The sequence below is a fragment of the Diceros bicornis genome, chromosome 11 (assembly GCF_020826845.1).
Source record: "Diceros bicornis minor isolate mBicDic1 chromosome 11, mDicBic1.mat.cur, whole genome shotgun sequence".
NCBI classification, from domain to species: Eukaryota; Metazoa; Chordata; class Mammalia; order Perissodactyla; family Rhinocerotidae; genus Diceros; species Diceros bicornis.
This window is the reverse complement of record NC_080750.1, coordinates 29,776,407-29,789,571: the sequence shown is the minus strand read 5'-3', so window position 1 is coordinate 29,789,571 and position 13,165 is coordinate 29,776,407. Positions and strand designations below refer to the sequence as shown.

Genomic DNA, 13,165 nt, shown 5'->3' with positions numbered 1-13,165 from the left:
ACCACTTCTCCGGCCATGCTGAGGCCGCGTCCCACATACAGCAACTAGAAGGATGTGCAGCTATGACATACAACTATCTACTGGGGCTTTGGGGGGAAAAAGTAAAAATAAATAAAATCTTTAAAATAACATTTTCTTTTTACTGAAGGAAAGAAATCTCTCAAGCCAAAAGAGACAATTAAGTGTATGCAAAATAATGAAGGAAAAAAAAAAAGACCCAGACCATGGCACATCATAATGAAATTTCAAAGCCTGGAAATAAAAGGTTCTTAAAAACTTCCAGAGGGGGACAAAACAAGTCACATAAAAAGGATCTGTAATCAGAATGGCACTGAACTTTTATTTTGAAGTAATAATGGAATGTTGCTGAAAGCTAGAAAACAACAGAGCCTTCAAAATTCTGAGTGAAATTAAGTTTCAACCTAGAATTCTACACCTAGCCAAAGTATCAATCAAGTATATGAAGAAAACGACATTTTAAGGCTTCTCAGAAAGCTAAAATTTTATCTCTATGTATTCTTCCTTAGGAAGCTATTAAAAGGAATCAAAACAAATAAAAAGACAACATGGGACTTAGTAAACAAAGAATCTAATGCAGAAAAAAAGGACTAGAGAACAACCACTCCAAAATGAAACAGGAAGCCAAAACCCACCAAGGAATAGGTTTCCAGCAAGGGCAAAAATGGAACTGACATACTTCAGAATACGGAAAATATTATTTATAAGCACATGACAGAAATACAGGTACATTTGGGGAAAATGAGCAATATGTCTACACAAAACCAGGCAACAGAATAAATAAAATAGGTATTAACTCCAGGAGAAATAAAGGCTAGTATAAGACAGGAAGTGTGGTTTTAGTGTAATATTTGACTTAACAGTGAACAATACATGCATAATTATAAAAATGTAAATATTCAGTGCTAGTTTATAAAAAAATTGTGATACAACTATGATGAGGAGAATGAGGAAAAGGAAAATGGGCAAATGTGTGACTGATGAAGTGCTTAGTCCTCATTTTTTATATTCAGAGTCAATAAATGTCTAAAAGTCATGTATCAAGAAACAGTGATACATTAAGCAACAAGAAAGCAGATACCAGAGATAATGGCTAGAAGGATTGAGGATGTTTGATTCTGCAGTGTGAAGGTGTTGGGGGGAGATATCTTTTTCATCATAAACCTTTTAGTGCTATTTGACTTTTAGGTATCAACACGTGCTTTCATAATAATAATCATTTTTTAAAGTGTTATACTTTTTACAAGGAAAAAAAAAAAAAAAACATGCATCTAAAAGATAATCTGTGCCAGGGCCGGCCCCGTGGCTTAGCGGTTAAGCGCACGCGCTCTGCTGCTGGTGGCCCAGGTTTGGATCCCGGGCACGCACTGACGCACCACTTCTCCGGCCATGCTGAGGCCACGTCCCACATACAGCAACTAGAAGGATGTGCAGCTATGACATACAACTATCTACTGGGGCTTTGGGGGGAAAAAAATAAATAAATAAAATCTTTAAAAGATAATCTGTGCCAGAATTCACTGCCATAAATTTAAACAGATTTTACTCCCAACTTTTGAAACAATATATTCAAAATCTGGGAGGGATAGTTAATGCAAATTATAACAAAATCATAGTAGAAAAATGTGTAGAAACAAAGCAGTGAAACATTTTGCATCAAGTAATCAATTACTTAAGCTCAATGCTACAGCTGACCACAGAGTTGTTCTATAACCAGTTACGTACTTACCATCTCTGCTTTGTTGTTTCACATCTCAAACCTAATATATCCAAAACATACCTGATTCTCTTCCCCAAGTCTTCACCTTCTTAGTAGATGCACTCCCCTCAACTCACCCAACCAGATGATGAAGCAAAAAACCTAATTATTCTTGATGCTTTCCTGCCCTCACACTTCCATTCTATAGTAGGTCCCATCAGTCCCAGTTTCTCTGCAATAGCTTCCTAACTCTCTGCCCCTCCCACAGTCAACTATGTACTCAGAAGGCAGAGTGATCTGGGGGATAAGTAGGAGGGGAGAGCTGTTCTACCATAAACCATAAACCTGGACAAAATTTATGAAATAACTGTGGTCAGACATTGGACGACAGGCAGTGCAGAATTGTGAACCATGAGAGAGGGAAAAAATAGGATGAACTCTAGAAATGCCATTGCTTTATAGATCACAGCATGGGGAGAAGGATCTCAAGCACAGCACAACAGTCCCTAGAGTTGAAGAGACAAAGATTTAAGTTCAATGAGGGTGAGGTACTCTGCAAGGCACAGTACTAAAAATGATGGAACTATTCAGAGAAGCAGATAAAATCTGCATGGTGTTCCCACACTGAAAATTAAGTACTCAGTCTTAATACATACATACATAGGGTGAAACTTCATGAGGTCAAACAAAGTATGACCAGGAAGCAGCAAGTTCAACAATTCTCAGGGCTCACATGGCACTGAGAGTTCCAAGTAGCTAGAATGGAAATGAACAGCTGCAGAATTCAGTAAATACTGCAGAAAGGTCTATTCAATAGTAGACAAAAACTAGCCCTAGAGTAAGCGTACATAGATCCACCCTAACAAAGACCTAGACTGATGTACAAGTACCTTCACTGCCTGCTACAACCAAGTCCAACACTCTTTCAAGACAGTTAAATCCAGTAAAACAATGTGAAATTCATAATGCCCAACATCCAATAAAAAATTACTAAATGAGCTAAGAAGCAAGAAAACATGACCCATAACCAAGAGAAATAAAAGAGAGAAATAATGGAATCATGAGATAAGGATTTCAAAACAATTGTTTTCAATATGCTCAAGAATTTAAAGAAAATACAAACATACGAAGAGAGAAATGGAACATACAGAAAAGAACCAAATAGTACTTCTAGAGATGAAAAATATAATATCTATCATGAAAACATCATCAGACAAGATTAAAGCAATTATGACACTGCAGAAGAAAAGATCAGTGAACTGAAAGACAAAGCAATAGAAACTACCCAAACTGAAGTACAGAGAGAAAAAAGAAAAAATAAATTAGCAGAGCCACAATGACCCTTCTTAAAACAGAAAAATAAATTCTAAAAGTATCACAGATCTAAATGTGAAAGGTAACACAATAAAACTTCTAAAAGAAAATATTTTAAAATATCTTCATAATGTTGGGTAGACAAGATCCCTTAACCAGGAAATTTTAAATGCTCAAGTTAGTGTAAGAAAAGACAAGCCAGAAAAGATATCTGCAAAAAATATGTCCAATAAAGCTCTTATATACAGAGTATGTAAAGAACTCCTATAAGACAGATAGCTCATTAAAAAATTGGGCAAGAGCTTTGAAAAAGTGCCCCCAAGTGGCCAATAAACACACATAAGGCACTTAATTACATCCAAACCACAATGCCATGCCATTAAATTTAATTAAAATAAATCAGACAATATCAACTGATGAAGTTTTGGAACAACTGGAACTTGCCTACATTTCTGGTAGAAGGGAAAATTGGTTAACCAATTGGTTCAACTGTTTGGCAGAAGGAATTTCATAGTATAAAAATTATACCTCAACAAATCAGATTTTTAAAAATACTGCTTCGCACTATCTCATAAAACTAACCATACACAAACACTGACCCAGCAATTCCAATTTTAGGTATATACCCAACAGAAATACAAACATAAATTTACCAAAAGACAGAAAAAATGTGAACAGCATTTATTAATAGCTGAGATTACAAAAAAAAAACATGAAAGTGACAAGAAAGAAGACATAAAGTTAATAACATACCTGAACTAATAGTAGCAGGCCATCAAAAACTTAATAATAGTCTCTTTTAATTTACTTATTAAAAACTGCTTTTATACCTAAGGCTTAAATTTACCAAAGCCAATACAGTAAACACGATACAAAGGGAGTCTAGGTTTTCTCTACTAAAGTACAGTCATGCACTGCTTAACAACGGGCACATTTCTTACATTCTAAGAAATGCATCGTTAGGTGATTTTGTCATGATGTGAACATCATAGAGTACTTACACAAACCTAGTTAGTATAAGCCACTGCACACTTGGGCTATATGGTACTAATCGTACAGGACCATCATCATACATGTAGTACATCACTGACTGAAATGTCGTCATGCAAAACATGAGGATATACAAATCATAAAGTGTCATCACTGTGCCATAATTCTAGCATTATATTCCTAGGTAATTTTTACATACCAGAAACACTATGAATGGAAAAATCCACTTCCAGGAATTAGTCAAGCAGGAAACAGAGCTGCCTTTGGAATCAAATAGCTCTGGTTTCAAACAATGACTTCAGACAATAAAATAAGTTTTGTAATCTTAAGTACTTCACTAAGTATCAAAAAAAATCCTTAAATCATGGAGATAAATCATCAGAAAAAGACATGTAAAACACTCAGTAATAATAGCTAATATTTACTGAGCATTTATTGTGTGCCAGGCACTGTGCTAAAAGTGCTTTAAAGGGAAAACTCATTTAATCCTAACAACGGTATGTAATAGGTACTCTTTTTATCTTTATTTTAGATGACATAACTGAGGCCCAGAGAGGTTATATAATTTGGCCAAGGTCACAAAGCAACTAAGTAATGGAAAAACGATTTAAACTCAGACAATCTGGATTCAGAACAACTACAGTTAACTATTATAATACCTCTCCACTACAGTAGAGTAGCCTAGCACAATAAAAAAAGAAAGAAAGAGAAAGGTGTTTTCAAAAAAATAAAACCACTAACACAGATAACATAAAGACATTGTAGAAAGCAGAAAGAGAGAGAGAAATAGAGAAAAAAATTAATCCATATTCCCATTACAGAGATAACTGCTATTAACATTCTGATTTTTTTAACAAAGTTTTAATCCAAAATTTACAGAACAGTCTACTATCCCATGGTATAAATGTGAACCTGTATAAATATAATTCATAACTAGCATATAAAAATCATAGACAATATTCTTACTTGACATGCACAATGTGACTTTACTTTGTAGTTCAACTTAAAATAATCAGGATTTCAGTTGTTTTTTTCTTGGTCTTACTGGAAATACCTTACATTGTTTACAGCACCACATTTTTCAAAAGGATTTCACACTAACATCTCATTTAATCTTCATGATACTCCTGTAAACTCAGCACAAAAGGTTCAATCCTTACTGTACAGGTAAGATTTAGAAAACAAGCAATTTGCCAGAGATTACAGACCTAGTCAGTGGCAAAATTTAGACTAAAGTCCAAGCCCTCTGAGTACCAGCTGAGAGTTCTTTCCACCATATACGGAAATTTTATTAACATATGTTATTAAAGCCAAGAGTTTTAATCATTTAACAGATCTTCTAATCAATACATTCAACAGTTATCTTACCTTTTGTTTTGCGTAATCAGTATTATTACCAAATGGGCAATAAAAATACCAAAAATAAAGTGAGAAAATGAACACACACACATACAGAATAATTAATCAGTTGGATAAATCCCCCAAATAACTGAGTTTACCAAATGAAAATTAAAAACCAAACTCCACTTTCTTTGAATGAGATCTTACATTACCACAGCACTTAGCCTCTTATTTTATCACACTTCAGAACAGTAATTAAGTTTCAGTTCCTAAAGATTATGTTCCCAATTAATGAAATTTGGCAGTCTTCCATATTAAAATTATACTCAATGCCATTAACCCAATTATCTCCTGTCAATGTTACCTGTAAAAATAACTCAGAATGGCATACCCCTCCAAATAACTGCTAAGAATTAATTTCTCCCTCACCAAGAAGAATCAGTGAGTGTTTAAGGAAATGGATCTCAATATCTTTTTTTCCTAAAAGCACTACTTCTACAATAGGTGACTCATTACAAATACTCAGTAGTATTCTCAGTTTAATGGAAAAAGTAATAAACATTCAACTTAATTTATCCCATACATTTTCCTTAAAATGTCTGCTCTTGCCCTAGGATAAACTCTAGAAGCAAACAGGATTAACAAGAAAAATAGGAAATAGTGTATCATATTTCATTCAACAATTTCCCTTTCCTCCAAACATTAAGGCCAGACCTATGTACAATTCAGCTCAAAGGTTTTTGTCTAACTAAATGGAAACTTATAAGCAGTCTTATAATAGGGAGACATAACCACAAGGAGTCCTCTTTTGAACCATTCAAAAGGTATAAATGTACAAAATGAAAAAAATAGGTTTATTTGCTTGCTCTGTGTGTGTGTGTGTGTGAGGAAGACCAGCCCTGAGCTAATATCCAATGCCAATCCTCTTCTTTTTTGCTGAGGGAGACTGGCCCTGAGCTAACATCCGCGACCATCTTCCTCTACTTTTGTATGGGCCGCCGCCACAGCATGGCTTGCCAAGCGGTGCGTGGGTGCGCAACCGGGATCCGAACTGGCGAACCCTGGGCCACGGCAGTGGAGCCTGCGCACTTAACCACTTGCACCACCAGGCCGGCCCTTATTTGCTTGTTTTTTAAAATCCCATGTAACACTATAACTAACGTTCATTCTACACAACTACGTGAGAAGAAAGCTATCATGACAAGATTTTTAATGCTGCCTTAACCAAACCCGTAGGCTTAAAGTAAGTTTGCAGGGAACTTATGTTACTTTTATTTAAGGAGAGATGCAAAATATTACTTATGGTCTACTTTGAGCAAAGGTTTCATACTCAATTCGTTTAAAACGGGTTTTATATAATGGCATGGTAGACAGACATATTAAGTTCTCCACAGGAGAATCATCAAATTAAATAAAAATACAAGTCTACAATCCTGTCTCCGAAACTCTTATATTTGGGGAGTTCTTGAAATTTCAGAATTGTGAATAAGGATTTCCCTTCGTATGGAATGAATGCCATAGTACGCTATTTGTCCTCTTGCCTATAACATGGGCACATGATAATTCAAAATTAAATATAATACACAGTTTCAAAAATATTAAAATTCTGTGATTATTATCTTTCACCAGCAGTTAAATTTTAAAATATTAACACTGTGCTATGGAAACAGTAAAGTAAAACAGGATATAATTAAAACAAAATGAATTGTTCTAGTAGATAAAAAATCCCATGTGCTAAATGCTGGCACCATACACTCTGAGACTCCTGCTTCCAAATATATAGGAATAACTGACACCAGATCATGCTCCTGCCAAGCATAAACCTGGTAAGTAAATATGAAATAACTATTTTCAGCCATTGGACAAGAGCCAACACAGGACTGTGATCTCAGAAGGAAAACAAGGTAAATCCCAAGAAAATCCTTTTTTTCTTTTTGCCTAGAAGCATTTTCCAGACTATATAGAATAGGGAGGGGGAACCCAAACAGCATGGCAGTCTCACTGATCTAAGTAGATAACTGAGTTAGAAACTGCTCGAATGGCTAGAATTTATGGGGCAGGGCATCAGAGAGAACTGTACAGAGATGAAGCTTGGAATTTTGCTAGGAATCTTTGATCAAATATTAAGCTGAGCAGCTACACTGCAAGATTCTACTCAAGCTGGGCAAAGAACAACTACCAAGTAGCAGGAGCTGAACAACTATCGGTGCTGATATATAGCTGGGAGACATCTGAGTTCCAAACATCCAGTTAGAGACTTCATTAAACCCTTAAGGATTTAACAGAGACCCAGAAAGACCACACTTTAGGAATGAGGCTAATGTTTGTTGTTGTTACTGGCGAAGTCAATTCCAACTCCTAGTGACCCTGTGAACAGCAAAGCAGAACCCTGCTGGGTCTTTTTGCACCATCCTCTCACCTTCTGGACTTGTATCAGACAATACTCCACTGCTATTCATAGAGTTTTCATGGCCAATTTTTTCAGAAGTGGGTGGCCAGGTCCTTCTTCATACCGTGTCTTAGTCTGGAAGCTCCGCTGAAACCTATTTACCACGGGTGACTCTGCTGGTATTTGAAATACCAGTGGCACAGACTTTCAGCATCACAGCAACATGCAGCCACAACAGTATTGACAACAGACAGACAGGTGGTGTGGTTCCCTGATTGGGAAGCGAAACTGGGCCATGGCAGTGAGAGGGCCAAATCTCAACCACGAGACCACCAGGGCTGGCAAGGCTAATCTAGACTCACTTTTATTAAAGCTTAAAAACAAGCCCTGAAAAGAAAAGCCGATACACAACAAATTAACTATCTGCCAAAACAAAACTCTATTAAGAAGGACAACAGGATCCATGGGGCCAGCTCCATGGCCTAATGGTTAAGTTCAGTGCACTCTGCTTTAGCAGCCCAGCTTCAGTTCCTGGGCACAGACCTACACCACAGGAAGATTGGCAACAGATGTTAGCTCAGGACGAATCTGACTCAGGAAAAAAAAAGAAAAGAAAGAAAGACAACAGGATCCAGACACTCATGGATCCCAGTGTCCATAATATCCGATATTATGAAAAAACAAAAATTACTAGAAATGTGAAGCAGGAAATTCTGACCCATGATCTACAGGGGAAAAAAAAAATCAATCAACAGAAACAGACTCAGAAATAATAATGACAGAAACAGCAAAGACTTCAAAACAGTTACTATTATTTAATATTAAAGGACTCAAAGGAAATCATGGACACAATCAGAAAACTAATAGGAAATCTCAATAGAGAAATGGAAATGATTAAAAATATGGAAATTGTAGAATAGAAAAATACCAAAAATGAAAAGTTAAACATATGGGCTTAAAATATTAGACACAGCAGTGAATTTGAAGCTAGTGCAGTGAATGTAAAATCACTGCAGAGAACTTAAAGTGGCTGCAATGAACTTGAAAAGATATAATAGAAATGATCCAAAATGGAAGCTAAATAAGTAAAATGATAGACAGAGAGAGAGAGAACAAAGAAACTCAGTGACCTGTGGAACAATATCAAGTGGTCTAATGGTCTAATACATAGTTGTAACAGGAGTATCAGAAAGAGTGGATAGAAAAGATCAAAATGGGAAAAATACAAAAAATTGCAAATTTGATGAAAACTCTAAACTCACAAATCCAAGAATCTCAATAAATCCCAAGCAGAATAAACTAAAAAAAAAACATAGGAAACAAAAAACAGAGGCACATCACAATCCAATTACTTAAAAATAACAACAAAAGAGACAATTGTAGTAGTCAGAAAAGAGACTGTCTTATAAAAGGTCTCCAACTATCATTTCAGCTTCCACCTTAAGAAATTAGAAAAATGTGCACAAATTAAATTCAAAGTAATCAGAAGAAAGGAAATTTAAAGCAGTAAGAGCAGAATCAATGAAATAGAAAAAGGAAAAATAGAGGAAATCAGTGAAACCAAAAGCTGGCTCTTTAAAAAGATTAATAAAATTGATAAACCTCTACACAGGCATAATCACAAAAGTGCACAACACAGTGAAATAACAAGAGCCCCAGCTTTCTAGCTAGAGGATGAAAAGGGGAGCCCCAGGGAAACAGAAAGTTATCAGGAAGATCACAGAAAAGGAGGAACTAGGGAAAGCAACCCCACAAAGTTGTTTACGAACTCTAGGGTTCACTCCCAACTGCATACGCATGATCTGATCCTATTTACAATACCAAAGACTTTGAGAACTGAACTAACAGATACACGGTCCAGGCTCCAGACTAGCTACTGGGTGACACATAAGCAGGACACATCCAAATAGGACTACAAAGATTTTGAAAACTGAACTGATATTATAATCACAGCCCACAGAATAAATTGGGGCTTACAGCTTGAACCTAACCAGATTTGCTAAAACAAACTAACATTCTCCATGGGATTTAAACAGAGTCTGATAACCTAATATTCAAAATGTCCAGCATGGAAGCAACCCAAGTGCCCCAATGGATGGATGGATAAAGAAGATGTGGTGTATATATATGTATATAAATACATACATATATATACTGGAATACTACTCAGCCATAAAAAAGACAAAATCGTGCCATTTGCAACAACATAGATGGACCTTGAGGGTATTAGGCTAAGCAAAATAAGTCAGACAGAGAAAGACAAATACCATATGAGTTCACTCACATGTGGAAGATAAACACATAGATAAGGAGAACAGATTGATGGTTACCAGAGACAAAGGGGGTGGGAGGAGGGCAAAAGGGGTAAAGAGGCACATATATATGGTGACAGATAAAAACTAGTCTATTGGTGGTGAACACGATGCAGTCTATACAGAAACTGAAATATGATGAATACTTGAAATGTACACAATGTTATAAGCCAATATGACCTCAATAAAATAAATTAAAAAAAAAAGGCTAGGATAAAATCCAAAATTATGTGGCATGGAAAGAAATGGAAAAATCTCAACGTGTTTGGGAAAAGATAATCAACAGAAACCACTGTAGAGATGAGAGACCAAGTTAAGACTTTAAATTAGCTATTATAAAAACGCTGGAGGAAGCAATTAGTGAACCCTTTGCAATACTTTTTGAGGAGGGGGAGGGACTCATTGTATGGGCTCAATACCAGAACGGAGATAACAGAAAAGGATCAGTGTACTGGAAAACAGATCAATAAAATTTACCCAATGTGAACGACGAGAGAGAAGAGATTTTTAAAAAAATGAACAGAGCCTTAGGCACCTGTGCCAAAGGAATGCCAGAAGGTACCCTCTAGGTGTCCCAACGTGGTCCATCAACACTGTGGCAGCGCTGAGGCATGCACTATAGTACCATAAGATCATAGCATCTGAAACTCACAATGTTAAGAGACAGAACTTCTGTCATAACATTGAAAATCATTCCATTGATCTTCCTAGAAAGAGGATTTCTAATAACAATTTGAAAGAGGTTAAGAAATCTCCAAAACAGTTGGCTGCTTATATAAATAGAACAGTTGGACAAGCTGTGAAAAGCCCAGAAAAACTACATAAGATGATTTATTGCAGAAACAAAGTTCATCATCCATTTGGAAAAAGAAATTTTTCAAAACCTTGTTACAGAAAAAACACATCCCTTAGAAGTGGGAAATAAAGAAACTAGGCTATCTACATCAACAGAAGATAGTGACACAAAAGATTTAAATAAAATACATACAATTTAGATTTGGCATTAAGATTACATAATTTTCTTTAGTATTAAATATACCTTTCCATCATTTTCTTTCAGCTAAAGCAAAAAACATTTCATTCTTCAAAACTGATTAAAAGGAATGCAGCCTCAAATCAAGCTAAATGAAAAAGCCAAACTTGGCTTTAAAAATTAGCCATGTTGAAACGATGCCTGGGATTTCTTCCAAATAACCCACTGTAAGGATCACAGATGAAAAAGAATGAACCAAAGTTGTTACCTGTCAAATCTAAGAGATAGGTTCATTATATTAATCTCTTTATTTTCATCATATGTGTGAAATTTTTCATAATTAAAAAGTTAAAAAGAAAATGAGCCTTAGGTATGCCAAAATCAAATCAAGAAGCATTAAGAACTTACCAGGAGCCTTGCTGGCACTTAGTAGTCCCAGTGTATTGGAACTACTTTAGTAATTCTACTTCTGTAGAACAGAAAGGTATGGATTAGGCATACATACAGCCTTAAGAGTCAGAGAGTCTAGAGCTATAGCTATTTAATATTTTAATTAATATTAAATAAAATTTAAAATTCTTCACTGAAGTTCCTCAGTCACACTACCCACATCTCAAGTGTTCAATAGCCACACGTGACTAGTAGCTAACGTACTGGAAACTCAGATGCAGAACTCTTCCATTATCACAAAAAATTCTATTGGACAACACCAGCATAGATCTCAAATCTTAGCAACAACTTAATAAACAGCTTTGTTATTGCTGGCCTAGAACTAAAGGTATTAGAGCCTCAATTGTGTCACCTGCAAAATGTGGACATTAACAACCTTGCAGAGTTTAGGTGAGAATTAAATGCAGATGTACATAAAGAACCTGAGTAAGCACTCAATAAAAATGTTTAAATAAAACACTATGATATCAGTTACAGCTTACAATATTTAGACTCAACCCAGCTTGACTGATTATAGAGAAATATGAAAGCAGAAACTGAATTAAAATATACAATCAAGGGGAACATGGGGTCTTTCTGAGATGATGAAAATGTTTTACACCTTGAAAGGAGTATAGGTTGTGTGGGTGTATGCATTTGTCAAAACTAACAGAACAGTATACTCAAGACCTGTGCATTTTACTGTAGGTAAATTCTACTTTAATTTCTTTAAATGTTTTTTGAAGAGAAAACATAGAATCTCAGAAGAACTACCTTTATCCTCCCTTTCCTAAAATTCTTTTAGTTAGAGCTTCCATTTGCAGACAATACATATGTTGTCCTTTTCATACCATACGATTTCTGGCAAACTACTAGAACCACGAAAACAAATTCTAAGATGATTTTTCTCCTTCTAGTTTTATACTATTTTTAAAAATAAGTTTGCCTTCTATAATAAAAAGACAAAATAAGATCCATTGAGATGGGCCAGCCCCGTGGCTTAGCAGTTATGTGCGCGCGCCCCACTGCTGGCGGCCCGGGTTCGCGTCCTTGGCGCACACCAACGCACCACTTCTCCGGCCATGCTGAGGCCGCGTCCCACATACAGCAACCAGAAGGATGTGCAGCTATGACATACAACTATCCACTGGGGCTTTGGGGGGAAAAAAATAAATAAATAAAAAATTTAAAAAAAAAAGATCCATTGAGATAAGACAACAAATCAAGGGCATTTTATAGAATCTCTTAGTCAGAAGAAACCTTAATGTCATCTGGTGCAAGTGGTCACACAGCTCATGTCTGGTGCCAGCTCATTCTTTACTAAAATGTTTTTAGGTATTCTGAGCCAAACTCTATCTCCCTCTAACTTCTGTTATTGATTCTAGCTCTGTAAGAGTTCAGTTTTCTCATTCAAGCTAAACTCCTTTGTTCTCTCTCTTTTTTTTTGTTTTGGTGAGGAAGATTAGTCCTGAGCTAACATCCGATGCCAATCCTCCTCTTTTTTACTGAGGAAGACTGGCCCTGGGCTAACATCCGTGCCTATCTTCCTCTACTTTATATGGGATGCCGCCACAGCATGGCTTGACAAGCAGTGCGTCGGTGCGCAACCGGGGATCCCGGCCCGCAAACCCCCCAGCGCAGAAGTGGAGCTTGCCCACTTAACCGCTACGCCACCAGGCTGGCCCCAACACCTTTGTTCT

General features: G+C 36.2%; 1 protein-coding gene across 3 annotated transcripts in view; it reads right to left on the bottom strand.

The window, feature by feature from the left end:
* The window catches only part of NAA15 (N-alpha-acetyltransferase 15, NatA auxiliary subunit), a 77,390-nt gene that overhangs the window by 50,119 nt on the left and 14,106 nt on the right, over positions 1-13,165 (bottom strand). The window lies entirely within an intron of this gene.